Source organism: Danio rerio, chromosome 3 (assembly GCF_049306965.1).
Source record: "Danio rerio strain Tuebingen ecotype United States chromosome 3, GRCz12tu, whole genome shotgun sequence".
Taxonomy (NCBI): domain Eukaryota; kingdom Metazoa; phylum Chordata; class Actinopteri; order Cypriniformes; family Danionidae; genus Danio; species Danio rerio.
In genome coordinates this window covers 23,657,267-23,684,941 of record NC_133178.1, presented here as the reverse complement: position 1 = coordinate 23,684,941, position 27,675 = coordinate 23,657,267, and the positions used below count along the sequence as shown (strand labels likewise).

At 34.3% G+C, this 27,675-nt stretch overlaps 1 long non-coding RNA gene across 2 annotated transcripts; it reads right to left on the bottom strand.

The window, feature by feature from the left end:
- Positions 1-1,309: 1,309 nt before the first annotated feature.
- On the bottom strand, positions 1,310-11,241 carry LOC141381197 (uncharacterized). Of its 2 annotated transcripts, none has more exons than XR_012400980.1 (4): positions 11,068-11,241; positions 10,692-10,889; positions 5,542-5,696; positions 1,310-1,656 (listed from the first exon to the last, which is right to left on the bottom strand). It is a non-coding gene; the product is annotated as an uncharacterized lncRNA (long non-coding RNA). The 2 variants fall into 2 exon arrangements; XR_012400979.1 differs by having other exon boundaries at positions 1,312-1,656; positions 11,026-11,120.
- Between the last annotated feature and the right edge of the window lie 16,434 nt (positions 11,242-27,675).

The following is a 27,675-nucleotide window of genomic DNA, read 5'->3' as shown; positions in this document are numbered from 1 at the left end:
CCAGCAATGTCTAAGAGGGAATGAATTTTGGTGTGGCGCCCCACCATGAAAGCTTTCAATCCTGATTTAGCATCACATGCATATATTTAGCCACACTTCCTCCAACACAGCAAAATCTTCCCAAGGCGTCACTTTTTTCCACTTCAGTCTGAAATTACCGCACTAAAATTCATACTTACTTAATATCAACCTCAAGAATCTTTCTTTGTATCTTTTTTGTCACTCCTCTTCTATCTACTGTATGTGTGCCAGTCATCCAAGATTGACTGGATTTATGTGATCCGACTTAAATATTTAGCCTCTCAAATAAAATCTGAGCCATGATGATTGACATTTTTAAATACGCTTCTGAAAGTCTCTTGAAGCAGGCCTTTCTTGTAAGATAAAACATTTAAATCTTAATACAACATTAAAGATGTGATGCCATTTCTCAGGCTATGATAAGGTCTCTGCTATTCCCACTGAGATGAGATGAAACTTAGAGCAACCTCAATGAAGTCTTAACAGCTTGACTTCCAAAAACAGATCTTTCGCAGAGCTGCTAGACGACAGTTGACGATTAAAAATGCAAGCTTTCATGCCAAATGGGAGACAGCCATTGTGAACATAAGCATGTTTATGAACAATGTTCATAGGAAATGAATTCAGAATCCCTTGGCATAGCATTTATTTGGGTTGCCAAATTAACATGTAATTTCTGGGCAGATATTATAAACCTGTCATGTATAAAAGCAATAATAAAAAATACTGAAATACTGAGCAAAAGTTTTGTATTTCTTTTAAAATGAATATAAATGTAAACTTAAATGTATAAGTCTTCAGGTTTACCATATTTGATGAGCTATTTGTATATTGATACCATTTATTCACACTTTTGTAATATTTTTAAAGTTAATGAATACAAGAAAAAATAAATTTTTATATATTCGCATATATATTAATATATAGAGATTTAATATTTCATATACAGTGCTCAGCATGTATGAGCAGACCCTCCACAAATCTATCTTTTAAATTAATAATTTTAATAGATCCTTTACAATATCATATGTGTGCATACATTATTTTAGTCAGTACTGAAGCCAAATCTGGATATATATATATATATATATATATATATATATATATATATATATATATATATATATATATATATATATATATATATAAACGGCTTAACTTAATAGAAATTTAAATAACAAAAATATAAAAAAATTCAATAAGAATCAAAATTAAAAAAACACAATGTAAAAAATTATTTATATATAAAAGTTTCTAAGTGATACAAACAACCTGCTTTGAATTATGTTTAAAACAATTATTTATTTCTGTTGAACTTTGCAACTATGTTCCATTTACACAACCACACCTGGGCTGTTTCTCAATATGCGTTCTTCAGCGTTCGTGTCCTCGTGTAACCTCATCATCAACTGCCAAAGTTCAGTTCCATAACTCAAGACCACAAGAACGGAGGATGTGTGAAAGTTCCCGGATGTGTTCTTGATGATGAGGATGCACCGGTGCAGACTTGATTGCAAAATTCGCTCGAGAAGTGTCAGAAGTCATTGCAGCTCAATGCAGGAGTTGGGAAGCGCATCATTTTATATCAATTTATTGTTAAAGCTCAGAGATATCTCACATATCTCAGGAGTTTCCCTAAACGAGACAGTGAAATTAAGCATTACTATGACAACCTTAATAGAGGCATAAACACATTAAGGTGTTTATTTGCTGAAATTCCTATTAAAATTAGTGTGTATTGTGCAGTGTATATTTGTAAGGTTTTATGCATAGTATATATTTTAAAAAATAAATTGTATGAAATAATTTTCCATTAAAAATGCGTGAAATTCATGTGACAATCAGGAAGAACCAGGGAAAATGCAGCATCTCATTTCTCAGAGGACGCATTCTGCGTTCTCACGGTCTCCTGAGTTTGTTCTTCCGAGGTAACTTGGCAAGAACGGTTTCCAAAAAAATATGAGTCAATTCTCAGCATTCTTGGAATTGAGAAACAGCGCTTGTTAAATCTGTAATTCTGAAAACAACTAGAAAATCTTGGGAGAAAATTCAAAGAACAGTATACTACAATGCGGTGCAAGCATGCAATAATTTACTAAATGGATAGTTTACCCAAAATAAAAATTCTGCCATTATTTACTCACCCTTTACTTGTTTAAAACCTTAATGAGTTTCTTCTGTTCAACAAAGAAAATTTGGAGCACAAAAGAAAATAAAAATAGTTTTTCCAACTGGTTGCAGGTTTCAAGCTTTCTTCTAAATGTCCGATTTAGTGTTCAATAGAATATAGATATTAATAAATTTTTGTAACCACTTGAGGGTGAGTAAATTTTGTGAAAAATATTTGGGTGAACTATCGCTTAAGAGGCTGACTGTGCTCTATCAGCACTACACAGACTTGCTATACCTGATTGATTGCCCTAGGTATTTTTATGTCCTGTGCCATAATTTTGTCTGTTTCAGCTAATCTTCTAGCTAGACGTTCACTATAAATAATAATATATTACATCTGAGGTAGGATTTACTTGTACAACACTAAGATGACAAGGTTGAAACACCATAACACTGTTGATGCCCCAAGGTATAGTGCTGCAAACAGTTCAAACGTGTGAAAGATGACTTTCAACTACACTGCTTATACTATATCTGCCTAAATCTGCACTACATGACCTTCTCCGGTCAGCTGCCGAGATGTGTTGTCATCTGGGACAATGTACAATTCCACCAGACAGCTTTGATCTTGAACTTGATCACAATATATAGATTTGCATGTCTGTGGCAGTGAAGACCCAGACAGCAGCTGAAATCTCTCAGTAGTTCTTCAGCAACCCTCTGCCCTTCGTCATTGTAAATTAATATTAGCTGCTTCAGTCCAACATCTAAATTACTAAGACGACAAAGATAAAACCAGGGAGGACATTTCAGCAAGACAATTATTTAAAACATAGCCAAGGAAACTCTCAAATGGTTTCAAGGAAAGAAGATTAAGCTGCAGAATGGCCCAGCCAATCACCTGACTTCAATCCACTAGAAAATATCAAATAAAGATCAGGTTTGTTAGACAAGACCCACAGAACCATCAAGATTTTTACAGTGATGAAGCCTGAGGAAAAAAAAAATTCACACCTGAGCAATGCATGTAACTTCATTCTCCAAATAAGAACCAGGAACCCCCCTATACGCATTGTAATCTGTTATTTTTCTACTGGGTAATGTTCAGACCTGAAGTGTTGCCTACTATTTTACTTCATGTTTGATTACAAGATGTATCATGTTTAAAGAATTATTCAGTGCCCCATTTTTGAGCATTCGCCGCGTAAAACATATGCTGAATAAGTTGTCGGTTCATTCTGCTGTGGCGACCCCTGATTAATAAACTGACTAAGCCGGAAAAAAAAAAAATGAATGCCACCTACTGGTTAAATAATGTAATTGCTACAAATTTAATTTTTGAGCGTCAAGTTGCAATAAACCATGACTAAGGGCCTACTCACATTATGTCATCCGTACCGTGCCCAGGCCCGTTTCCCGGCGGGAAGTGTGAGTGCGGGACGTCGGGGGAGAGGGGAGGGGGGACAAGCGTGCTTTGGCCCGGTTCGAGGCAACTGTACCTAGAGTGAGTACCGCCTAATATACCATAAACACCAGTGTTTCTATCTAAACTACAAACCACTATCACAGTACTTTGGTGTTATTTGATTGTTTGTAACTTAAAAATAATTTAAAAAAAGACTTTTTCTTTTTCATTCAAACACATAATGGAATGTATTAAAATATTAATTAACATGTGAATAACAATAATTTATAGATTAAGTTGCATTGGTAAATTGAGATCCCAATCTTATTATGATTAATTGTGTAGCTATACACTGAATGCATTAGGGGAAATAAGTAGTGGCAGAAAATACCTTTAATAACTTAAACACCACCACAGCTTTTTTCATCGTCTTTATATTTGAGAGTTTTCATAGATGCGATTTGAATGACATGAGAGTTAATCTTTCTGTGAAGGTTGCAAATTTAGGATCAATCTACAAGTAAAAAAGTTATTAATCCATGGGTCATGATCTGAATGATTATTGCAGTCGAGTCAAGGCTTACGTTTTTTTGGTATCTCCAGATGGTCCTGTTTGCTATTGCAACTTAATTTATCTACAATGTAACTCATAAATGTATACATTATTAGTGCTTATTAAACACTAAACTCACCTAAATATAATTGATACGTGTGTGATTAATTGTGAATAAAATGTAATCTACTGACAGACAGAATACAGAACAATAACACGAACAATTGATCTTGATGGTTTTACACTAGTTAAAAAAAAACTCACAAGGACAAAAGCATCCCGTTGCAAGAACAACTCCAACCCCCACAAATCGTCATACACCACCAGCAATGTGAAGTAACTTAAGCCGAACGCATCCAATAATACAGTGCACTAAAACAAATAACAGCAAGCACTCAGGCACTAAAACAAATAAAAGCTAGCAAATTACAGAGCCCAATCAGAAAGAACAGCTCCAGAGGAAACACACACACAGCACGGCACAAGAAGCAGAAAGAAAATAAAAGCTGTATTTTGGGAGCAATGGTATTTATATTGTAATGAGTGGCAAAGAAAAAGAGAGAGAATGTCTAATTGCACATTAACAGAAGCCGAAACAGTAAATCTTTGGGGACGTTACCACGACTGTCAGTCTCTTTGCCGCTTTTCAACCATAAGTAATTCAAGCTTCTGTTACTAATTAATTCGGCGCAGCTAATTAAACAATAGAGGCACCTTGGGTTCCTTTCTTTCTCTCCATCCCTTTCTCCTCTGTCCTCTGTTGTTATTCGGCTCCGTTCCTTGATTTTTCTGTGTCAGCAGGACAATTCAAGCTAAAGAGGTTGAAAAAAAAATCCTCTCTTAATTATAGAGATGCTGTAGATTCTTGTATTACCACTTTACATGTCATCTAAAGCTTATGTACAGTACTACTTTCATAATGCATCAGATTTTTTTTTACTCTGTAATTTTTTATTTCATATACAATTGTACTTTAATGTGTCTGGAAATTATCTTGTTAGATAAAAATTTAATTGTTGGTTTTGCATTGCCTTAATTTTCTGTTAAATAAAACATTTAATAAAGTGGTTTTGAAAAATCTAATTATGATGCATCATAGAATAAGTTATATTATACAAACACAAAAGGTTATCAAGCCATACAGGTATGATTCAGGATAATCATGGGCAAACTGTGACAAAACAGATGCTGCGAGTGGTGCAGCATAATCAAAAACACCTCGACTTCATCTTCAATTACCGGTGGATGATACAAAAGGAGGATGGCATCTCAATAAGGTGAGCAATGACTCTGGCAACACTTACATGTCTCTCCAGCAGTTGCAGAAAGCTTGTATTGCTTGCTAAAAGAGGTAGAAGCACTTTCCTGCTCTGAAGCACCACCTAGATCTCTGTACACTTTTTATGCACAACCAGTATGTTTAACTATGTTTAATTTTAAGCTATTTTACCTGTTACTCTTCTTGTGATGATAATGTGGAAAGAGGTTTTGTATGCACCGCCATGGCTCATAAACTCTGCCAGCAGCATGTCAGAAAACAACAGGTACAGGAAAGGACAGAAGGGGAATGTGTAAGACTTCCTTCATACACGTTGAGGTCATCACCTGCATGGATGGGGAAAAGCAAGGTTAGCGTGCAATCTAGTGCGATAATTTACTAAAACAAGCAAAAACATAATCATGGGTCTCACTTGAAAAGAAAAGAGAAAAGTCTTGTCATGGATCCCAGTTGTAAGTAGGCATGGGCCGGTATAAGATTCTGATGGTATGATAACCTTGGATAAAAATTTCATGGTTTCACGGTATTGTGATTACGGCTCTAAAATAAGTTATTTTTAAATGTCTGTTTAAAAAACAACAACATTTTCCCCCCCTTTAAACACAATATAATATATTTTAATTTTTGAAAGATTTAAAATATTTTGAAGCAGTAAACATGTCAGGCTAAATAATACAATTAAATCATTGACCTCTGCTGTCTTCATAAGGTTCAAAAACACAGATTTCTTTACAATTTAAAAACAGCATCTTTGGATATTTTTTCTGCTAAAGATATTGTTGTCCTAAAAACAAACAAACAAACAAAAAAGTAAATAAAAAATATTACACATACCTTAGGAACGGCAGTACAGAATAATTCTGGCGATTTTAAAACGTTGACCAAACCACCATACCAAACCACGGTATACCTTCTTCTTACTTCTAGTTGATCCTTTGGAAAAGTGTCAATTCGTAAGATGAATTATCTGCTGAACTGCATCCCAATCATCACCAATACTGCAGAAGACCTACTGGAACATGTATAGTAGCAAAAATCTAACAGAAATCAGTCAAGTTTGGTGAAGAAAAAAATCATGGTTTAAGGTTATATCCAGGATGGGGGTGTGTGAGAGCAACATTAACAGCCTGAGCTATCAAGACATTTGTGCAGCTCATGATATTACAAACCACAGGAGTGGGCAAATTCTTCAGCAGGATAGGGCTGCTGCTCATACTTTAGCCTGCACATCAAAGTTCCTGTAAGCAAAGAAGGTCAAGGTGCTCCACGATTGGCTGGCCCAGTCACCAGACATGAACATTATTGAGCATTTCTGGGCTAGGATGAAGGAAGAGGCATTGAATATAAATCCAGAGAATCTCGATTAACTCTGGAAGTCCTGCAAACACTTTCTTTGCCATTCCAGATGACTTTATTAATAAGTTATTTGAGTCACTGCATAAATGTATGGATGCAGTCCTCCAAGCTCGTGGGAGTCATTCACAATAATTATTCTTTTTCCACTGCACCATGACTTTATATTCTATACTGTACATCATTTCTGTTGACAAGATATTTGTCAAAGCAAAGTCAGATCTTACTGTCCTAATTAAATAATTACAAATCAAGAACCTAAACATATTTTATTTTGGTAAAATAATCGTAATCTAAAGGCATTTTCCTTTCCTATAAGCCCCTTCTGATACCAAATGATTAACTAGAAGTCAAGTTATTATTTCTTGGTCCTAAAACTTGAATAGACGACAAGACTTTTGTCAGGTAGTGTATATCAGCAATGGCTGTATTAAAGGGATAGTTCACCCAAAAGTGAAAATTCTGCCCTCATTTACTCACTCTTTAAAAACCTCTATGAAGTTTCTTCTTTTAAACACAGAATGATTTTTGAAGAAAGCTGGAAACTGGTAACAACTGATGTCCCTAGTATTTGTTTTATGGACATCAATGGTTACAGGTTTCCAGCTATCTTCAACATATCTTCTTTTGTTTTTAACAGAAGAAAGAAATGTATAAATGTTTTGAGCCCCCTGAGGGTGAGTAATTAATGAACACATTTTCATTTTAGTGACTATCGTTTAATTGCAAAAACTGTTCCATTTCATCATGCAAACATAATCATTTTGATATTTCTTTAAAGATAATTTGACAACTTTGTCTTCATAAACATACACAATAAAAATATAATATTATTAATAACAATTAGATACTATATTTAGACTTAAGTTATAATAAAATTTTACTTGATTATTATTATTATTATTATTACTCAAGGAGAAAGTCTTGTATCATTAAAACAAAGAAATTCTATTAAAATATATTTTATACTCAAATGACTTCATATTACATGCATCACAAATTGGTTTCTCTTAATCATTAAATAAATAATGAGTTAATCTTGACTAACCAGATCAGCATCTTGTATATACAACTTGGTCAAACCATAAATTAATAAGCAATTCAGCAGAACATTCAAGACAAACGCTTTATTCATTTAAAGTGGATTGTAAAAATTTGTCCCTTAATAGTTCATAAGTGCATATGAAAAAGTTTTGCCTGTAGCACAAAAAGAAATAAATGTTTTAGGAGTACCATGCCAACTAATCTAGAAGCATTAGAAGGACCGGACTTTGGGATTCATAGAGCGTGATGACCTTTCAAGCCCCATCCCTGCATTCACCTCTCCAAATGAGTGTTTTTATCAGGGGTTAATGTCTATTATCTATATGCATGGAGATGTCAGGTGCAATAACTAGGATGAAATGACAGTGAGACTATGTGAAGGAACAGGCTTCTGGGGAGATGAAGTGACCAGATTTCTGAAATGGAATCGGGAGACTTTTAATATTCCTGTGGTCAAAATGTATAATTAAAAATGTCACTTTTTAATTTGTGTGAATAAAAAAAAAAAGTGAACAATCCAGTTTGTAACAAATACTGTTATATTAATATTATTTATTTATTATTATAATTAGTTATTATGATGATGCCTGCTCTGAAACCCTTATAGGTTTGATACATTTATCAATACAAATCCTACTATAAATAGTAAAATGCTGTAAACTATATCTAAGCTATATATAAAAATTAGATAAATCTAACAAATTTATGACATTACAAAAAAAGGAAATTCATAAGTGCATATGATAAACCTAGAAAAATAAGACTTTTTTTTATAAACTCTTTGGAAATTTTGTTGGCTTTACGGTTTGAATGTGAGAATGTGTGAATATGTTTGAATTTTTGTTTTATTCTTTAAAATTATTATTATTAGTATTTTTTTTTTTTACAAATGTTGTAATTTTGGGCATAAAATAAAAATTGGTCTAAGTAACAAAAATGATGACATGTTTTAGGATATATTCATTTCAGCTTTGATTCATTTGTAGACAAAGCAATAGCACTGTTTGAACTTAAAAATCTTTTGTTCTGGGGATAATTAACAAATCTTGTGGAGTTGACTAAAACAGAAATTAATAAATTGAAATTGCAGTTTGACGTAAAGAAATTGTCAATTAATATAAGTAAAACAAAGGTTATGTTATTTGGGAAATCAAAAAGTAGTCATAATATAGATAAAAAAAAATGTATAACAAAGTAATAGAAAGAGCATTTGCAATTACTGTAAGTTTCTTGGTGTTGTATTGGATCATAAAATTAGCTGGAAACCGCAAATAAATAATGTGATATCAAAATTTGTGAAATCTGTAGCAATAGTGCATAATACAAGATTTATCCTGGACAATAAATTAATGTATGTATTGTATAACACACTTATGTTGCCATATATGAGTTATTGTGGTGAAATATGGGGGAATACATATAAATCTAACTTAAAATTCTTATGTACAAGACAGAAAATGTGAATTATTTGGAACATACAAATCCCTTGTTTTTTAAATTGAAGATACTTAGGTTTAATGATTTGGTTAAAATTAAAACAGCTCAATTTATGTTTAAAGCTAGGAATAAAATACTTAAAAAAACTTTTGTACGCTTTTCGGAAGAAAGGCAAGGGGGATATAATCTGAGAGAAGAACAAAATCTTAAAGGTTGAAAACAAGGACAACTTAAAAAAAATTGTGTGTGTGGTGTGAAATTTGTAACAGTCTAGAACAGATTCTCAAACAATGTCAGGATATTAATCCATTTTAAAAATTGTATAAATATATATTATTAAAGAAAAATAATGATGAAAAGAGGTGATTGAAAAAGAATAAAATGAGAAAGGTACGATGAAATTTCAATTAATGGCTGTTTGCAGTAGTCTGTATTTTTTTGGGTCTATGTTATAAAATGGAATCAAACATATAATGTCAAAGATGCCAAAATAAAAAAAATATGTCTCATGTAAAGCTCATATGTCTCATGTAAAAGAAAAAGAGATAAGTAAAAGTAGTAAGTTTAAGTAACATATATGATGTGTATGGTAATGGGGTGGAAAAATAACAAGCTTGTGCTTCATCCTGCTCCATTTCAACCATGTTTAAATGTATTTTTTGCTAAAGAATTTTATATATGATTTTTCTGTTCTAAATAAATAAATCAAACCAAATAAAAAAAAAATAAAAATGCAATATTTGGCGAATTAACCCTGATTTTCAAAAACATTTGTTGTTCTGACCAATTGTTTTTTTCTAGGGAAATGCTCTAAGAGCAAGTGGACTAAAATCCACTCCATAATTCAGATCAAACTTCCCAAGGTCCCTGCTTGAAGGAAAGGAAGCTACATTTGGTTGATGGGTGAGACCAAAACAGAGGGTCATTTTTGACCATGTTATCTGGTTTAGGAGAAGGTAAAGGTTTGAAAAAGACACACAAAGTCAGAAATGCCTGTTTGTCCTGCAGTTCAGATCAAAGTGTTCAAAACTGAATGAGCTTCACTAACAAAGCAACTGCACCAAAGTTTGTTTTGATTGAATCAAACCTGCCAGGTGTGAACAGAGGCTAGGAACAAATTATTTGCCTTTCTTTAAGTGTACTTATTTTAATATTCATATTAATTTATCCATAGGGTATGCTTTCACACTAATGTTATAAAACAGATAAAATATTTAAGCTAAATGTTGGAGTCACGCATCATCACTGCGGTCCACAGATGCAACTAGACACAAAACAAGTAAGCAGAGGCTTAGTGAGGTTTTATATTTCTGACATAATCCAAAGCAAGTTTAATGTCTAGTCTGAATCTCTTGCTGGGATACCACTGGCAAGGTCACTTATCGCCCACAGTGACGGAAAAGACCTTCTGGCCTGTTTGGCCACCTGCCACCTTTTAGACATTTATGCACAAGTTGCAACCTCACTAATGCTAGGCATCTGCTCACCTTGATGACGTCTTCGTTCACCTTGAGAGCGGTGTTGTGGTGAACAGCTGCTGCGCCTCTTAAGACCTTTACAGGGCTGGCGGGAAAAGTGTTGGCTATAAACTGATCTTGGAGTGCCTTATCGCCGTCTGCAGCACTTCTTCCTCACAATAAACAACCAATGTTGTGGACGGCCAGGGCAATGAAAAGCAACACACGCTATCAAATACGGAGTAGGTTGTTATAAACACAATCACAAAAACAACAATTTTTGACAATAATCTAACTTCAGTCGACAATAATAACATTCAGGACAACTTTGTGTGAGTAAATATGCGCTCTCTTAATATATTACCTCGTGAAACTGTGTTGGTGAAATTTTCACAACAAAAGCAGCTTTGCCCGCACAAAATAAAGCCAACAGGATGTGAAGCGAACAGATTCGTGAACAAATGACTCATAAGAACCGGTTCTTTTTAGTGAGTCGCTAATGCTGGATGAACTATCCGGAGGTTTTTTTAATTTGTGCTGTCCGGTTTTTGTGGTGTGTTGTCAGGTACTGGAGCTGTCCTCTGAAACATTTCCAGTTTTGTAGCAAAATAAAACACTCCACAAATGCACTGCCTAAAAGCTAGACCGTAACGTTAACTGCTTGGATGTCGGAAACATGAGTAGATTTTTTTTACGAACTTTAAAATAGTTTGAAAAGATTTTTTATTGTTTTTAAAACTGGAAACATTTTACAAATGTCAAATTATTTGTTCGTTTGTTGATAACAGTTACTGCATTTCCATGAAAAAGACGGTTTTGTTATCATCACTTATCAAGAAATGTACTGGGAATATTGTTGTCAGTTTCCAATTTGTTACAACATAATTATCGTAAAACAATTAAGAACTAAACAATTACAATTCCTTAGTTTAAAGAAAGCATTTTCTCTTCAAAATGAGCCTTTAGTTAAAGGTAAAATTAGGTTAAAGGTAAAAATCAAATCTTTATTTATTTAATCTTTATTAAGTTATTACTTAACCTGCAATTTTATTGCATATAGGTGATGTCTATGCATACACGTTTAATGAAGTGTATTAAGTATTAAGTGTATGTGTTGTCCTGGACGTCCTAGATTTAGGATGTCATCATTTTGTTAAATGGTACAAATATGTTTGTTTTGTACAGTTCTTTTTTATTCTATTTTTTCCTGGTGTTTTTCATAATGGGATTTTGGTTAAATGTATTTAAACCAGTGCACATTGTAAAACTTATGCTGGATGAGTTGGCGGTTCATTCTGCTGTTCCGACCCCGGATTAATAAAGGGACTAAGTCGAAAAGAAAATGAATAAATCAGTTCAGCCCTGTATACTTAATCATTTTCAAACTGACCCTAACTGGTTTAATAAAATGTATACAAGTGGTGCAGTGGGTAGTACTGTTGCCCCACAGCAAGAAGGTCACTGGTTTGAGCCTTGGCTGGGATAGTTGGCATTTCTGTGTGGAGTTTGTATGTTTTCCCCGTGTTTGCGTGGGTTTCTTCCAGGTGCTCCGGTTTCCCCCACAAGTCCAAGGACATTCGTTATAGGTAAATTGGGAAAGCTAAATTGGCCATAGTGTATGGGTGTGACTGAGAGTGTATCGGTTTCTCAGTGATGGGTTGCAACTAGAAGGGCATCCGCTGCGTAAAACATGCTGGAATACTTGGTGGTCCATTCCGCTGTGGGGACCCTTGATTAATAAAGGGACTAAGCCATAAAGAAAATGAATGAATGAATAAAAACATTGTCTTAGAAACTCTATCAATACGTTGACATGCTAATGCATGTTGTTAAGCAAGTAATTAGAAAAAAAATTAGAACAAAAATCTTCAAGCAATTCTATAACTTGTAAGGTAAAATATTATTTGTTTCTTACTTGTTTAATCTGTCTGACTTGAATGTTCTGCTATAGTGTTCACTTGTTTTCTGTGTTGTTAAATTGACATTTACATCCTTAAACACATTGTGTAACAGCATGAATCAGGCTAGCTGACGCACTGTCCCAGAAATTATGACAGCAGCAAACATATCTATGATGCTCACTGTTATATTACTGCTGTCACAGTGACTGATGTTTAAGAGCTCAGCAATTGATTTTGTCACAAAGTGGGTTCAATGATTTCTATAGTTTATTTAGAGATTTTGTTACTCTATGGCTAAACATCGCTGAGGGGATCAAGCAAGGTTGTTCTGGCCCCCAGGGGCCTCTGGTAACTATGGTGATGTACTTAATTGATGAATTGATTGCCTTGATTAATGGGGAGCAAGAGCAAAGACAGATGCTCGATGCTGTTGAGCTCTCACTACAGCAAATCGACGGCCGCACACGCGTGTGGAATCATGTGGGATGAGCACCTTCATGAATGTAAAGTGATGGAGGCTGATTCATAGCACTCTTGTTATGTCAACATGTCGACTTGCGTTAACCTTGCAATTCATTCTAAAGACACATTGCTGATTGCATTTCAGGTTTTGTTTTCAATTTCTGAGAGCCGCTGCATGGCGAAACTGCTTGTTGATATATTTAGTTGCTTTAATGCATAAACAATGATGTCATGAATGATTACGCAGTAACTTTTACAAAAACATTTCTTAATAATGTTTGTTAACATGACCTGACCACAAACAAGACTTTTGTAGCATTTATGAATCTCAGGTTCCATTTACATGGCACTTTTCTCAACTGAAAACTTAAGATTAATTACAATTTTTATTATTAATTTTATTAACGACACCATTTTGGGCCAAATCATTTTCAACAGTTTAACTTTGAAACATGCTTGACCCGAAGTGGTGTTATTGTGTAAATTAATTACAAAAATGTAAGTTAACACTGGCAAAATGTGACTGTTTACAGATATATATATATATATATATATATATATATATATATATATATATAATCAATTTTAAGTGGATTGAGCACAAAACAATTAAGTTCTCACCCAAAAAAAAAGGAAGATTAAAATAAGTAGCTTAAACAAGCAGCAAAACATTATTGAGTGTTGCCATACAGTTCCTGAGACTTAAAGTATAAGTCAGTCAGTCAAGTGTATTTAAAGAGTTCAGATGCAAAAACCTCTAAATGCCATCTGTAATTTTCTCCTACAGTGAGATTTTTTCTCAGTATCTTATGTTTATGTTCACTTATTTCATGCTAAAAGTGATGGAAATAACCTATTATTTGCCATAAAAGTAAAATTACTGAATCAAGACATAGGAGCCTAAGAAAAATCCTAATATTAGAAGAAAACCGAAGATGGCCCTTAGAGGTTTTTGCATCTGAACTCTTCCTTTTTAAAATGCCTTTTACAATGTATGCTATTTCAGAACAACTTATATATTTTTCTGTAATATGCCATTTCTAATTTACCAGAACAATTTTCACTTTTTTCAGCTCATGAACACTGTATCTCTTTTTACTCTTCTGTCAAATAACGCATATAATTCAGCTTCCTTCCTATTTAACGTTCATTTGCATTACCGGAGGGCATTTACTCAGTGCAGCTGCGTTCCAGCTGCGCATCATTATGTCTGCTGCAGCTGTTGACATCCACATTACGGCAGAAAGAACAAAGAAGGTGCTACAAATGTACTCTTTTTTTTTAAGCTTGTAAAAATGACTTAATCAGTCGCCCTCCACAAATTATTCCCGTTTTTTCAATGTCTCTCTTCATCTCTCCCTCTTGCTGCCTTTCTGTTCTCCAGGTAATCTAGGCACAAAAATAGAGCTTATAATTTCAAAATAAGGCAGACTTAAACAGCCCCTGACAGCCATTTCCAGCCTATTTTCCCAGGATGCCAGGCTTCACAAGTAAATGGCCTCTATCTGACATTTACTGCCATTTACTCCCCAGTATGAAATGCGAATGGGTTGATCTCTCTTCGTGAACCAGTGGCAACCACAAGAAGAAGAAAAACCTTGTTTTGAAAATCAAAGACAAGAAAAAGGTTCCTCTCAGAAGCCTGATAGACAGTCTGGATATTCTGCCCATTTAATGAGTCTTCACCCACAGCAAAAAAAAAAAAAAAAAAAAATGTATGTATTTGCAGACACTTCAGCAAATGCTACACTGGAAATGTGCAGTGTGTATAAGTGGGATGGAATGAATGCGTTTTTGTATGTGTATCGGTGTGTAAGCAGTACAGAATTATTATCTCTTGTAAATCAAGAGAGTTGTCGTCTTTTATGACCATGCTACAGCGCCGTGAGATGTTTTTCTTCTTGTCTTCTTCTTTCTAGGTCACAGTCTCATTGGTTGCTGCTATTCCAGCTATTAGGAAGTAGGAATATCATAAAGGATTTGATACTTCCTGCTGACATGGAAATCTCTCTCACCATGAGTTAAGTCCTTTTTCCCCCTTCCCCTCTAACTCCTTCACCTCTCTGTGACGTCTGAAATGTGAGCTGTAATTTCATCCTTGAGAGCCAGTGGATCTTAAGAATGAGGAGCACCTTCTGTGGTAAAAGAGTCACTGCTGAGCAGTTTGGGGTCAGTTATATATTATTGATTTAAAGTTCCATTGAGGATATTTAAAATGCTATAATAAATGCAGCATATGTTTCAAATACATATTTTCTATTAATCAAAGAGTCCTGAAAGGAAAATATCAGTATTTTCAGGACCAATATATTTTAATATTGCTGAAAATTCAGCTTTGAATAAAAAAAACAAATCATAAATAAAACTATTCTTACCAAAGCCACACTTCATGATAGGGAATATATAAATCAATACATATGCAAACTTTTAAATAATACACAAAAAATAATATAGGTTGCAACATATTGCATTTTATTGGAGCATTATTATTTTTATATACAGTTAGGTCCATAAACATTTGGACATCAACACAATTCTAACATTTTTGACACCAACACATACGATTTGAAATGCAACGAACGAGATGTGCTTTAACTGTAGACCATTAGCTTTAATTTGAGGGTATTTACATCCAAATCAGGTGAAGGCTGTTGGAATTACGACAGTTTGCATACGTGCCTTCCACTTGTTAGGGGACCAAAAGTAATTAGACAGAATAATAATCATAAACCAAACTTTCACTTTTTTTTAAATACTTGATTGCAAATCCTTTGCACTTAATAACAGCCTGAAGTCAGGAGCGCATAGACATCACCAGACGCTGGGTTTCATCCCTGGTGATGCTCTGCCAGGCCTCTACAGCAAACGTCTTCAGTTACTTGTTCTTGGGGCATGTTCCTTTCGGTTTTGTCTTCAGCTAGTGAAATGCATTCTCAATTGGATTCAGGTCAGGTGATTGACTTGGCCATTGCATAACATTCCACTTCTTTCTTAAAACGTTTTAGTTGCTTTTGCAGTATGCTCTAGGTCATTCTCCATCTGTGAAGCCCTGTCCAATGAGTTCTGAAGTATTTGAGCAGAAAATATTGCCTAAACACAGAATTCATCCTGTTGTTTTTGTCAACAGTCACATACTCAATAACTACAAGAGAACGAGTCCCGTTGACAGCCATACAGGCCGACGCCATGACACTACCACCACCATGCTTCACTGCTTAGGATCATGGGCAGTTCCTTTCTTTCTCCATACTCTTCTCTTCCCACCACTCTGGTACAAGTTGATCTTGATCCCATCTGTCCATAGGATGTTGTTCCAGCACTGTAAAGGCTTTTTTAGAACTTTAATCTGGCCTTCCTATTTTGAGGCTCACCCAACACATCTCACGGCAATTCGTAACTTTTTCATTTAGTGGCTAATTCGTACAAATTCGTACGATCTAATTCGTACATTTTAGCACGATTTGCGTATCCCCCAATGACGGTTGGGTTTAGGGGTGGGGTTATGTGCTACGCCTCCTTTTTAAAATCGTACATTTTCTTACGACTGAACTCGTAAGAATTCGTACGAATTAGCCACTTAACTGTTAAAACGTAAAATACTTACGTTTTCTCGTGAGATTAGGCTGGCTCACCAGTGGTTTACATCTTGTGGTAAACCCTCTGTATTCACTCAGGTGTAGTCTTCTCCTGATTGTTAACTTTGACACACATACACCCACGTACCTCCTGGAGAATGTTCACGATCTGGAAAACTGTTTTGAAGGTTTCTCACCAAGGAAAGAATTCTTCAGTCAACCTCCACAGTTGTTTTTGTGGTCTTCTGGGTCTTTTGGTGTTGCTAAGCTCATTAGTGTGTTCTTTCTTTTTAAGAATGCTCCAAACAGTTGTTTTGGCCACGCTTAATGTTTTTGCTATCTCTCTGATGGGTTTGTTTTGTTTTTTTCACCCTAATGATGGCTTGCTTGACTGATAGTGACAGCTCTTTGGATCTCATCTTGAGAGTTGACAGCAACAGATTCCAAATGCAAATAGCACACTTGAAACTAACTCTGGACCTTTTATCTGCTCATTTTAATTGGGGGAATGAGTGAATAACATACCTGACTGTGGAACAGCTGAAAAGCCAATTGCCCAAATATTTTTGGTCCCTTAACAAGTGGGAGGCACATATACAAACTGTTGTAATTCCTACACCTTTCACCTGATTTGGACTGTAAATACATTCAAATTAAAGCCAACAGTCTGCAGTTAAAGCACATCTTGTTCATCTCTTTTCAAATCCCGTGTAATAGTGTATGCCAAAAATGTTAGAATTGTGTTGATGTCCCAAAATTTATGGACCTAACTGTAAGTAACAAGGGTTGACTTAGTGATTTAAGGGCCCTAATCAATTGCTAATATGGGGCCCAACCATTGAAACTCCGAACAGTCTCTTTCTTTTTTATTTGTAGATTTTTTTGTAAATAAAATGCATGTTAAAATATATTTTAAGTGGAACCTTTAACATCTTACTGTGAAAATAGATGCAATAGATTAAAAAAATCACAAACTAAGCCATATTTGTGATTTAGATTTTAATATTTGCATCTGTAGTACGAAAGGAACATCCCACTATTCATAAGGGCCACTCACTTTTGAAAAGAAGTAAAAACATTAAAATTTTAATGGTTATAGACAGATTATAGCAGTGGTGCGGTGGCACAGTAGGTAGCGCTGTCACCTCACAGCAAGAAGGTCGCTGGTTCGAGCCTCGGCTGGGTCAGTTGGCATTTCTGTGTGGAGTTTGCAGGTTCTCACTGTGTTTGCGTGAGTTTTCTTTGGGTGCTCCGGTTTCCCTCACAAGTTCAAAGACATGTGCTATAGGTCAATTGGGTAAGCTAAGATGTCCGTAGTGTGTGTATGTATGTGAATGAGTATGTATGAATGTTTCCCAGTGATGGGATGCAGCTGGAAGGGGGTCCGCTGTGTAAAACATATACTGGATAACTTGGCGGTTCATTCCGCTGTTGCAACCCCTGATTAAAATGGAACTAAGCCGAAAAGAAAATGAATGAATGAATAGACAGATTTTACAACATATGATAGAAAATTTATAAAAAAAAGCTATATGGCATTGGTCTTCTTGGCATTGGTCTAAATTCCCAGGGCCCTAAGCGGCTGCTTACCTTGCTTATTGGTTATTGGTTTTGCTTATCCGCCCCTGATAGGTAAATAAATTCACACTGCACATAAACATGAAACCAGCATGAATAAACTAAGCGGCATAAGTTTTGTCTGTAAATTATGAACAATGGCATGTCCATGCTCCATAGCACATGCCAAACTCACAGGTATGTGTAATAAATCCCAAAGGTCTATTTCCACTGAACATACAAACCTTAATGCTTAATGCAATCCTTACTGAACATTCAATCCTTTAAAAAAGAAAGCAAGAAAAAAAAAGAAAAGATCCAAAACCAAAGAAAGGAACAATTCAGTAACTCGTTGTAATGAAGACAATCCTTCTCAAGTGCTGAAGCAATACATTTATAATGAAAATGCACAAAATCATTGTTTTAAGCAAAAACATTCGCAAAAGAGTATAGTGTACAGCTATGAAAAACATTAATTGAAAAATAAAAATCATAATTTTTGTTATGTTTTAAAAATATTATTTTATAAGTGTAAAATTAAAGTTTATAAGTGTAAAATTAAATAATTTAGTAATTTTTTAGCAATAACAAAAATTGTGATTTTTTTTTTTTATCTGAAATTTAAGAATCACAACAAATGAAAGCTTTTGTTATTCTGACTGACAAAAAATGCTCAAAATGTTAGTGCCAATAGCCTAGTGTGCGTTTAAATACTGTAGATCTACTCGCGAATCTTTCCTGATCATATCCCCCTCTCTTTCTTCCACTTCAATGTAGGGGAGAGTGGGGACAAAAGTAACGTGGGGCGAAAGTAACAAAGCGATTTTCTCAAAGCTCTGACAACATTTGCTTTCCTTGCTTTTTCTTGGTGGAGCTGCCAAACATCATGTGATGATCGTGTCCTTCGGTTAGCTTCCAATTTCAGTTTTTATGTGCAAAGTAAATTATTGTAACAGTTCTTTTTTCCTTATTACAAGATGTGTTTCTCTTTTCATGTGTCACACTAATAATCAGGTTATTTAGTGCAATAACACATCCTTAAGTTTGAAATGTCTGAGTTTTTCAGTTTAAAAGTAAATCAGGTTTAAATGGCAAGAGTTCCTGAGGGGACAAAAGTAACACTTGTTTATGTCCAACTGCTAATAGACAAACCTTAATTTTCACTTCCACTTTAGAGTTTTCATTGTTTTGATTAATATATTTTCTAAAATTAATACACATTGCCAATAGTAACAAAGAGTATTTGCAATGTTAAATTGCTTTTGAAACATTGGATGAAGCTGAAGTTTAAAATAAAAATCTAGGGTAATATTTTTTGCAAAAATAAAGGAAAACATATGTTTGCAGTAACATTTACAAGGTCATAGTCAGATAAATTTAAAATAAACATGATTAAGCCAGTAAACCTTTGAAATATTGTTGTATTACTTTTGACTCATCCATGTGCTACTTTCTTCCCTGCTGATGGGGTCAAAAGTAACAATGTGCAACTTTTGTTTAAAGTAAGGTTATATTGGAGTTGTTCTACATTTATACAAAATAACACCTGATTTTGATAACCATACTTATGAGTTAGTATCCACAGCAAAAAATATATTTGTGCTATATATATATATATATATATATATATATATATATATATATATATATATATATATATATATATATATATATATATATATATATATATATATATATTATTTTTTATTATTAAAGGACAGTAGGGAAGCGGGGAAGAAAATAAAAATTTTCATATATAAATAAAAGGATGGAAAAATACTCACCACCAACTTAATTAGGTAGACCTTCTAGTTCCAAGTTTTAATGTTGGTGAGTGTATATTTTTAATACATTTCTCCTCTGAGAACAACATCAACGTTTATACTAAATCCAATCCAAGTTTGCTTTCTCTCTCTCTCTCTCTCTCTCTCTGACCTTTACAGTCACATAGACTTTTATTTGGTGCGCCTTATAAAGACACCTGTAAACACCCTCTTCCCATGCAAAATGAGCTTAGTTGTGCTCATTAAAAAGTAGATTAGGTAGGTAAACAAATTGTCAATGTTAATTATAAAAGCAAATAAGTGAAAAGGTCAGTTTTGATTCAAGGTTGACTTTAAGGTTAGAACTTTAGCTATGTTCTCACCCAGATTTTGGAAAAAAACAACAAAAAACTAAAGAGTGAAATGTCTCATCACAACCATGACCTCCCTTCCCCTTTAAAGTGCAAAATAATCACTCTAGCAAATTGCTAAATAGGGAAAATAGTTGAAAGCCTTAGTTTACTAACCTCATACCTCAAGCAACTTTTTTCCCATTTGGAGGTTCTGAATTAAAAAAAAAAAGCTAAAATATTACCTACAAGTTGTGGAAAATGCACCTACACCACTTGACTAATATGTCTTTGCTTTCATTTAAAAAGCTTAATGCCACTACTCTGTAATATAGAAACTCTTTAAAAGGCAGTGCCTACGCTGTCTTTAAACCTAATAACCTAAAGCTATTCAGAATTGAGGCTTCTTTACCAAGAAAACAAAACTGCAAAACAATCCCACAGACCCCCCCCCCCCTCCATAAATCAGCACACAAAAACACGCACAAGAAGAATTAAATAATTATTTATTTTCGCCAGCCACACTGCCTTTTATAAATCTAAATTTGCATTTTAATAATGAATTGGTCTGTCTTGGATAAATATTTTAATGAGCTGAATAAACTACAGATTAAAGTGTCACTATTACTGCCCATTTGTCTCTGTTTCTCAGATGACAAGGTGAGGAAAGAGAGTAGGAATAGATTAGAGAAAAATAGCAGGAGAACATCAGGCAAGAAAGAAAGAGTGATGAGAAATGGATGTATAAAGTGATTGGGGATTTAAACTGAAGGGAATGCAAGGATCGGGAGAGAGATGCGCTCATTTGGCAGAGAGAAAGAGAGGGAGGGATGAGTTTGATTTTGGAGACATTTTCATCCTCTCTTTTCTCCGTCTATCCATCTCACGCACTCACTCGTATCTGGGAGAAACAAACATGAGGGATTATATGTCACAGAAACACACGCGCATAAACACATCAAAACAAACAAAAAGAGTGTTCCTGATGGAGGAAAAACAGGAAATGGATGTAGAAATTATGCATAATGGGGGGAAAGTCTGAAATATAGACCTAAAGCTGCCAAGGACAACAGGTGGACGGATGCACACAGCATCACTGATTCATCGTAAAAGAGCTGGAAAGTCTATTTTTGCTTTGCAATGACATTTTCTAGACAAATTGGGATAAATAAGGGAAAAAAAGTACAAAGGAGCTTCATTTTAACGACATGATGTCATCTGAAAAGGAAAGTCATTTCATAAGAAGAGAAAAAGTTAATGAGAGCCTTCTGTAAACAAACAACAACAAAATGACAACAAGGTCTGAATGCAAGGCCATCATGAAACATGTCTAGGAAAGTGTTTTCAAACACATTTGGTTGGTTATGCTTTAAGTGGAAATAAGCATCTGAGAAAGAATAAGATGTGTATCACTGTTTTACGTCTATTGTAAATTGGCCACTTCCTATACTGTAAAAAATGTGTAAACTAAAAAAAACTGTAAAGCAGCATCAATAAAAGACTAGTTAAACCAAAATAGTAAATCACTGCATATTACACTGTATATTGTATATTAATATACATTAAATCACCATAATCTAGGAAACATTACATAACTTTATAATCTTAATAAGTAAAAAATACAAATTGTTTGATTTGATTTCGTAAATTAAATAAAACAAAAATACTGTAACTTCTCAAGCAATTACACTAAAATTAACGGATTTATTCTCTGTAAAAACACATTGCATTGATGTGTATTATAAAAGTTACAACATAACATTTTAAAAAAAAAATACTTCATAAGTGCATTTTTAAAAAGATAGTTCACCCAAAACTGAAAATTCCAAATTCATAAATTATCTTCAGAACACAAATGAATATATTTTGGATTTGCTCAGAGATTCTCTCATACTGCTAGAGTTCTTATACCGCACATTACTCTGTTAAATTCAAAGTATCTTAATTTCTGTTCCAAAGAGGAGTAATTAATGACATAATTTGGCAGTACGGTGGCTCAGTGGTTAGCTCGGTTAGCACTGTCGCCTCACAGCAAAAAGATCATTGGTTCAAGTCCCAGCTGGGCCAGTTGGCATTTCTGTGTGGAGTTTGCATGTTCTCCCTGTGTTCATGTGGGTTTCCTCTGGGTGATCCGGTTTACACAACACAATCTCACGGCAATTCGTAACTTTTTCATTTAGTGGCTAATTCGTATGAATTCGTACGATCTAATTCGTACAATTTAGTACGATTTGCTTATCCCCCAATGACGGTTGGGGTTAGGGGTGGGGTCAGGTGCCATGCCTCCTTTTTAAAATCTGCCATTTCGTACGACTGAACTCGTACGAATTCGTACGAATTAGCCACTAAACTGGCAAAATGTAAAATACTTACGTTTTCTCGTGAGATCAGACTGGTTTACACCACAGTCCAAAGACATGATTGATTTTTTTTCTCTTTTTAAAATATGTTTTAAATGATGTTTAACAGAGCAAGGAAATTTTCACTGCATGTCTGATAATATTTTTTCTTCTGGAGAAAGTCTTATTTGTTTTATTTCGGCTAGAATAAAAGCAGTTTTTAATTTTTTAAACACCATTTTAAAATCAAAATTATTAGCCCCTTTAAGTAATTTTTTTTCAATAGTCTAAAGAACAAACCATCTTTTTACAATAACTTGCCTAATTACCCTAACCTGCCTAGTTAACCTAATTAACCTAGTTAAGCCTTTAAATGTCACTTTAAGCTGTATAGAAGTGTCTTGAAAAATATCTAGTCAAATATTCTTTACTGTCATCATGGCAAAGATAAAATAAATCAGTTATTAGAAATGAGTTATTAAAACTACTGTTTAGAAATCTTCTCTCCGTTAAACAGCAATTGGGGGAAAAATAAAAAGGGGGGCTAAAAATTGAGGGGGGCTAAAATTTCTGACTTCAAATGTAGGTGAATTGGGTAAATAAATTGATCGTAGTGTATGAATGTGTGTGTGAATACAAGAGTGTATGGGGGTTTCCCAGTACTGAATTGCGAATGCAAGAGCATCTGCTGCATAAAAAAAAATGCTGAAATAGTTGGTGGTTCATTCAGCTGTAACGACCCCTGATAATACGGGACTAAGCCAACGAAAAATTAATGAATGAATGACTGAGTGAAATGTTAACTGTTCAAATATTCTGTAAGTTACTTTTTGAATTGTTCTTTTATGGATCAGAATTGAGAGTTAATTGTTAAATGCAACAAAAAACAAAATGAATGTCTTGAAAAAAGAATATAAATATAATTTACCAGCTGTATGTGTGAATGTCTGTAAACATTTGTAGCTTTAGCAATGATTATTCTGTTTAATTAATATGATGAGGACTATACAATAATATTTGACATTAGATTATTTATTTTCTGTACTTGAACACCTTGAAAGTTTTTTTTATTTTAAATTTTAAATAACCAAAAGTACTATTTATTTATTTTATTTGTATCTTCATTTCAGGTTATTTCTGTTGTTTTATTATTGTTCTTGTTTTATTAATGACACTTTACTGATGTAAAACTTCATATTTGTAAGATTAGAAAATTACACGTGTAATGAAATAAGTCAAAAGCAATGAGAATTTGGATTTAATAAATTTTTTTAAGGTAAATGGTTGCAAACAATGTGTATGGGCTTAATTTAAACAAACTAATTCAATTTAGTAATGTTTAACTTAATTTGTTTGCTTAAATTCATCTCACAAAAATGGTTTACAACCATTTACCTTAAAAAATGTAGTAAATTTTCAGTGACTATAAAATATTGTATAGCATTGAGCCCTGAGATTTCCCAGTCATGGGTTGCAGCTGGAAGGGCACCCACTGCGTAAAACATATGCTAGATAAGTTGGCAGTTCATTCCACTGTGGTGACCCTAGATTAATAAAGGGACTAAGTAGAAAATAAAATGAATGAATGAATGAGCTCTGAGAAAAAACAAAAACAACAACATTGTAATATGAAGTATTCACAATATGACAAGCTATTAAGAAAGTAGATAGGGTTTCAACATTGATTTTACATGAGACAGAATTAAATGAACAGAATTGTTAAAATCTGCCTTCATAAACACATGACCACCATCGCAATACACAAGGCATACTGCAATACACACATCATAGAACACAGACTGAATCTAGGTCATTCTTTTTTCAGACATAAATGGAAGGGCAACAAGATCTAGACCTGTGGAACAAATCAATAGGTGGTATAGAGTGACTCCACCACTTTGGGTTTGGTATTTTTGTCTCACGAGCTAAATCTGACAGAACTCTAGCTAAAAATATCCCAGCCGTGTTGTTTTCATTAAAAATAAATAATGATGAAAGATATAAATGGCTTTTGAATCATTCTAAAACTGCAAAATGCTCATTGTTTCTATGAAATGTATTTTATTCTACATATTTATACGAAGGGCGACACAGTAGCTCAGTGGTTTGCACTGTCACCTCACAGCAAGAAGGCCTGTGTGGAGTTTGCATGTTCTCCCCGTGTTGGCCAGTGTTTCCTCCGGGTGCCCCAGTTTCCCCAAAAGTCCAAAGACATGCGCTATATGTGAATTGAATATTCAATCTCTGTTTCGAATATCACAGTCAAGTGATCAGCTTTTTTTCTGTCTTTGTTTTTGATCTGTCACTTTTTTATTCTTGTAAAACAAAACTAACCCCTCCCCCCACAGGCTTTTCCCTTCTGGACTAGGAGTCAAAAGTAATTTATACTGACTGACAGCTCCTGACAAACAGAATGAGGGGGAGGCATTGGTGGAGGTGAAAAGATGAAGCATCGAAGTTGTTGGGATTTGAAAATATATGAGAGAAATAAAAGTGATTGCAATTCTGATGCACTGCTGTGAGCCAAATCTCATTCATTCATTCATTCATTTTATTTTCAGCTTAGTCCCTTTATTAATCTGGGGTCACCACAGTGGAATGAATCGCCAACTTATCCAGCTTATGTTTTACGCAGTGGATGCCCTTCCAGCTGCAACCCATCACTGGGAAACATTCATACACCAACATACACTACGGACAATTTAGCATACCCAATTCGCCTATAACGCATGTCTCTGGACTTGTGGGGGAAACTGAAGCACCCGGAGGAAACCCACACAAACACAGGGAGAACATGCAAACTCCACACAGAAACATCAACTGAGCCAAGGCTCAAAACAGTGACCTTCTTGCAGTGAGGCGAACGTACTACCCACTGCGCCACTGTGCTGCCCAAAAACCAAACACATTGAAACTAATTATGAATTAACTAATTAATGAGCGGCATGATGGCTCAGTGGGTAGCATTATCGCCTAATAGCAAGTAAGTCACTGGTTCAAGTCCGGGCTGGACCAGTTGGCACTTTTGTGTGGAGTTTGCATGTTCTGCTCATGTTTGTGTGGGTTTTCTTTGGGTGCTCCGGTTTCCACCAAAGACATGCACTATAGGTGAATTGAATAAGCTAAATTGGCTGTATGTGTATGAATGCAACAGTGTATGGGTGTTTCCCAGTGCTGGGTTGTGGCTGTTTGCGGTTCATTCTGTGGTGGTGACCCCTGATGAATAAAGGGACTAAGCCGAAGGAGAATGAATTTCAATTACTCGATGCAGTCATCACATTGATGTAGTGGATTGTTAAATAAATTAATTAAAATAAGCAATAAAAAATAAATAAGAAAAAATAAATAAGAAGCAGTATCAGAGGCAAAAAAGATTTAAAAGGAGGCTTGTAGACAGTTTTTATTAACTGAATGCATCTAAATTAAAATAAAAATAAAATTTGATGAACAAAAACTACTTGCTTGAAATCTAGAAATGCGGCCTGAAAAATTTTTTTTTTAAATATTAAAAAATAAAATTTGATATAGTCTGTTACAGTAAAATGACTTAACTGAAAAACAAACTTATTGAGAAAAATTACAAATATACTGAGAATAAAACATATATATAAAAATATTTTACTGAGATCAAATATTCATAAACAGCATATAAATAACAGCATATAATAAAGGTTTAATCTTAAATGTACCCCAATGGACCCATCTGAGACTGTATGGGTGTTTGCCAGTACTGGGTTGCAGCTGGAGGGACATCGGCTGTGTAAAATATGCTGGATAAGTTGGCAATTCATTCTGCTGTGACGACCCCGGATAAATAAAGAGACTAAGTCAAAGGAGAATGAATGAATTAATTTAAATTAATTGGCTCAATGTAGTCACTAGATTGATGTAGTTAATTGTCAAAGAAATAAATAATTTTAAAAATTATAATAATTAAATAATCAAGGCGAAAATGATTTAATAAGACGCTTTTTTGTAGACAATTTTCATTACTGAAAATCATCTAAAAGGAAATAAAAATAAAATATGATAAACATAAACTACTTTCATGAAATCTGGTATTGTGGCCTGAAAAAAAAATTGAACTAGCCTGCAAAAATGACTTAAACTGAACTGAACAAAAGAACAAACTTATAAAAAAAGAAATAAATATATAGAGAATTTAAAATATCTAAAAAAATTTTTTATTGAGATAAAATATTCATAAATAGTCTATGAATAAAACTAATAACTTAAATATACCCCACTTCACCCATCTGAGACTGTGCGTCATTTGAATTATGAATAAACGTTGTAGTTTATCTGAAATAAGTGCTGTTTCAATGTACTCACCACAATGTTGTTCCAGACCAAAAGTACATGACTTTCTGAAAGACGGCGCCCACTGACAATGTAGTCAGTGTAGTATATATGTCTAGTCATTAACATAAACTCTGATACAACATGATTAGTATTTTGGGGCTTTTTTTTGCACATCATTCCCTCATAGCAAACTAGCGGTAAGAGGGGCATGGTTGAGAATATTGTGAATGAAGTCTTCATCTGACGTCAACAGAGAAGTACCATCACCACCTTTGTTTTAAGGTAAGGGTTGCAAACGATTTATATGAGCTGATTTTAAACAAACAACAAGATGATAAGAAAAGGATAATTGTTGATCCATGCTGAGATGGATTGGAAGGTATAAATCCGAATCCTTCAATTTTCATATAAGGCACACCAATAATCACCAGTTTATCTTCATAATCACTAATAATTGTTTTTTTTATAACTTAATAACTACCAATTAAAGCTCTTCCACAGCAAATCACAGGTCTATAATATTCAGATTCTAGAAGAGATGAACCAAACAGACCGATAAACATGAAGCAAATGGGTACATGGGTTTATCCAAGGCCACTTGCCTCCATTTAGAAGAGGAATGGCATGATCAGTCCGGAGCGAGAGCGAGAGAGAGAGAGAGCGAGAGAGAGAAAGAGAGCGAGAGAGAGAGAGAGAGCGAGAGAGAGAGAGAGAGAGAGAGAGAGAGACAGAGAGAGAGTGTATCTGATTCTGAAATGATTAAAG